This window comes from Rhinopithecus bieti, unplaced genomic scaffold (assembly GCF_001698545.2).
Source record: "Rhinopithecus bieti isolate Rb0 unplaced genomic scaffold, ASM169854v2 scaffold_21531, whole genome shotgun sequence".
Classification (NCBI taxonomy): domain Eukaryota; kingdom Metazoa; phylum Chordata; class Mammalia; order Primates; family Cercopithecidae; genus Rhinopithecus; species Rhinopithecus bieti.
The window spans coordinates 187700-192079 of NW_016810386.1; the positions used below are offsets into that span (position 1 = coordinate 187700).

General features: G+C 45.6%; 1 protein-coding gene across 2 annotated transcripts in view; it reads right to left on the minus strand.

Moving 5' to 3' along the window:
* The window catches only part of ATF1 (activating transcription factor 1), a 63352-nt gene that overhangs the window by 56256 nt on the left and 2716 nt on the right, over positions 1-4380 (minus strand). Inside the window, exon 1 of one of the 2 annotated variants that reach the window (XM_017891756.1) lies at positions 2974-3971. The exons of the other annotated variant lie outside the window; for it this stretch is intronic. The gene's annotated coding sequence lies outside the window, so the exon portion shown is untranslated. Of the gene's footprint in view, positions 1-2973; positions 3972-4380 lie in introns of those variants that run through there. 2 annotated transcript variants of the gene reach the window in all.

The window sequence follows — 4380 nt, forward strand, 5'->3', positions numbered from 1 at the left end:
CCCGGGTTTACGCCATTCTCCTGCCTCAGCCTCCCGAGTAGCTGGGACTACAGGCGCCCGCCACCTCGCCCGGCTAGCTTTCTGTATTTTTTAGTAGAGACGGGGTTTCACCGTGTTAGCCAGGATGGTCTCGATCTCCTGACCTCGTGCCCGCCCGTCTCGGCCTCCCAAAGTGCTGGGATTACAGGCTTGAGCCACCGCGCCCGGCCAGAAAAACTCTTTAACCCTTTAGCCAAAAAAACCCCACATTTCCATGCCTTCTTATAATCTTTTACCAAAAGTACATTCTACTTTCCTTACACACCTTACATGTAAAACTGATTCTTCAACAGTCTCAATTACATGTTCCAATTTTAACTTTCAGCGACTTTTACTTTTGGTGAAAACCCTGGTTAGTAAGGAATTTTAATTATGTACTAGGTGTGGAGCCTAGCCTAGGACACACCAGGCAGAAGTGCAGATAAGAGCTGACTCTTCAGCACAGCTGGGGTGTGGCTAACTCCAAATATCCCCAGGCCTTATCTATAATCTAATGGCTTTAAGGTAGGGTAAATTGAACAATTTTTAAAAGTCAAAGAAAGAGGCTGGGTATGGTGGCTCACGCCTGTAATCCCAGCACTTTGGGAGGCCGAGGCGGGCAGATCACGGGGTCAGGAGATCGAGACCATCCTGGCTAACATGGTGAAACCCCGTCTCTACTAAAAATACAAAAAAATTAGCTGGGCGTGGTGGCGGGCGCTTGTAGTCCTAGCTACTTGGGAGGCTGAGGCAGGAGAATGGCGTAAACCTGGCAGGCGGAGCTTGCAGTGAGCCGAGACTGCGCCACTGCGCTCCAGCCTGGACAACAGAGCGAGACTCTGTCTCAAAACAAAAAAAAAGAAAAAAAGAAAAACAAAAAGTCAATGCAACAGTTTATGGCCTTAAATCATGTAACAAACTTAATATCTGACCTGCATACTTAAGACTAACATTTTTATCAATAATTTTAAAGCTGTTTTCTTCCCCAAAGATTACTAAAGTTACATGAACTAAAAGGCATTAGTTTTTATTTTGCTTTCAAAATATTTGATTTAAATGTTTTTGTTTAAGCCGATTAATCAGAGCTCTTTTATATAAATATTACACACAACACCTATATAGCTACACAGAAAGACAGAAGAAGATGACTACAGTGGTTGTAAGATTTTCATTTGCCAGTTTTAAATTTCTTAATTGGATTACTGGCTTCGGGGTGGAGCCCTTGGAAGAACAGGGCCAAGAAAGGGGTCTCTGATGTCTCGTTTTTCCCAAGGAGTCCAGACCGTTACAGCTTGAACATCTGCTTTTAATTAAACTGATTTTAACCGTAGCACTCTTTAATAAAGTCCTTTTAGAAGTTTCTATGCCAAATGGTTGGTATTTCTGGCTTTTGAACTTCATCAAAGGTAACCTCCCAGGTGCTTAGAAAAACGAAAATATAAAACAGTTCACAGGGAAGAGAATAGACACGGTCACACAGATATTAAACCAGAAACGACTTACTTCCTAGGTGGGGAACTGAACCCGGACTGCTGCTATGAAAGTGCAAACGCTGGCTGGGTGCAGTAGCTCATGCCTGTAATCCCAGCACTTTAGGAGGCTGAGGCAGGCAGATCACCTGAGGTCATGAGTTTGAGACCAGCCTGCCCAATATGATGAAACCCCATCTGTACTAAAAATACAAAAATTAGCTTGGCGTGGTGGCACACACCTGTAGTCCCAGCTACTTGGGAGGCTGAGGCAGGCAAATCGCTTGAACTCGGGAGGTGGAGATTGCAGTGTGCCAAGATTGTGCCACTGCACTCCAGCCTGGGCAACAGAGCGAGGCTCCAACTCAAAAAAAAAAGGAAGTACAAGAGCTTAGCTACTGAGCTACAGCACAGGGCAGTCTCTGTTCACTTTCCCAGAAGGAGTCTAGAGAAGTTAATTTTGAGCTTATATTATAAGGGCTTTTAACTATTTAACATGATTTTTAGAGCTAACTATGACATGAACCCTAAAATTCCTGTTCCCTGAAGATGGGGACCAAAAGAAAGTACCATGACAAGGTTAAAAGGTCAAGTTCCCAAGGACATAAAACAAAGTGGAGACTTCATCCAATCTTTTATTTGTTTCAGGGCCCTGCAGGCAAGTATGTTACTGACCAGCTTGCTGGGTCGTCTTGAAAAGCGGGCTTCTTTTTTTTTTTTGAGAGAGTCTCACTCTGTTGCCAGGTTGGATGCAGTGGCACAATCTCGGCTCACTGCAACCTCCGCCTCCTGGGTTCAAGTGATTCTCCTGCCTCAGCCTCCTGAGTAGCTGGGACTACAGGCGCACGTCACCACACCCAGCTAATTTTTGTATTTTTAGTAGACATAGGTTTCACCATGTTGGTCAGGATGGTCTCGATCTTCTGACCTCGTGATCCACTTACAGGTGTTCTAAGCCTGTGTTTTATCCTAAAGTACCCTTTGACACAGAAAAATGAATTCAAAGCACAAAATACACCAGCTTAAGACTAGCCTTAGAATTCTTTTTCACATTAATCAAAACTTTACAGAGGAGATAAACACTGATTTATTCATTATTATTATTATTATTTTTGAGACAGAGTCTGGCTGTGTCGCCCAGGCTGGAGTACAATGGTGCGATCTCAGCTCAGTGCAACCTCTGCCTCCCAGGTCAAGCAATTCTCCTGCCTCAGCCTCCATACAAGTAGCTATGACTACAGGCACATGTGCCTCCACACCAGGCTAATTTTCTGTATTTTTAGCAGAGACAGGGTTTCACCATGTTGGCCATGGCTAGTCTCAAACTTCTGACCTCAGGGGATCCACCCGCCTCAGCCTCCCAAAGTGCTGGGATTACAGGCATGAGCCACCATGCCAGGCTGATTTTTTTTTTTTTTAAACCATTCACTTAACCATTTGTACAGTGAGAAAGAAGCCAGAAATCTGACTGGTAATAAATTCTTACCCTTTTGCCAGCATCCCAGGCTTCTGGGCTCCCTTTCCCTTAGTGGTCCTAGTGTTCGAGCTTGTGGCATCACTGCCCTAGGGGCCAAGCCGTATCATAAAGGAAAATTATCTTTTTTTTGTTCTGGCCAGAGCAAAATACGTGCGATAAAACAAAGACATCAGCCACTCCGCTTAGCACACAATATCAAACTAGCAAGGCTTAAATCTGCCCCCAGATGGGCCTGTCATCTTTAATTCAACCTCCGACTTGGAATTTCAATATGTGGTCTCTAGGCAAGATGGTCGCCCTGAGTAATAGAAAATACAAGAAACTCGAAGTAGAGAAGAAAAGTATTGCCTGTGGCAGGGTGGGGAAGCTGATGAGCTTGGGGAGGCCAGAGAAAAAGACCCACTCATTGCAGCCGACAATGAAAACTTCAGGACGCTGCTTGTCCGTAGCAAATGAACCTTTTCCAACAGTCCCATCAGCTCTCAAGTTGCCCCTTTTAGGGAGGAAAAAGCTCCCCATGTCCCACGATCCTGTACATACCTAACCCTCACCCACAGCCATCAACAAACAGCATAAGACAGATTAATACAAAAAGAACAGCAGTTAACATCCCATAGTGCCAAACCTATTCTTAGTTGAGAGGGACTTAACTCAGAGGGGACTCTAACTCCCTACATCTTACAAGGGCCTCCAACCCAGGGTCGGTCAAGTGTCCTTGCCTTTTATTAAGAGGGGCCTCTAACCCACTCTGTCTTAGGAGAGACTCCTAGACATAAATACTGTTGTTTCCACAGTATAGTCGATTCTGTGGCCACCACAAATATGTTACAGGACCCTGACACTTACCCAAAGGTAGCCATTGGGTCAGGGTTTCTGCACTATAGTCCCTTTGTGGTCGCCAGAAATGTTACAGGACAGGAATCCCGATCCAGACTCCAACTGATGATTCTTGGATCTCGCACAAGAAACAATTCAGGGGCCAGGCGCGGTGGCTCAAGCCTGTAATCCCAGCACTTTGGGAGGCCGAGACGGGCGGATCACGAGGTCAGGAGATCGAGACCATCCTGGCTAACACGGTGAAACCCCGTCTCTACTAAAAAAACTACAAAAAAAAACTAGCCGGGCGAGGTGGTGGCGCCTGTAGTCCCAGCTACCCGGGAGGCTGAGGCAGGAGAATGGCGTGAACCCAGGAGGCGGAGCTTGCAATGAGCTGAGATCCGGCCACAGCACTCCAACCTGGGTGACAGAGCAAGACTCCGTCCCAAAAAAAAAAAAAAGAAAGAAACAATTCAGGGCAAGTCCACAGTGCGATGTAAAAGCAAAATTATCAAGAAAGTAAAGGAATAAAAAGAATGACTACTCCATAGACAGAGCAGCCCCGAGGGCTGCTGGTTACCCACTTTTATGGTTTTTTCT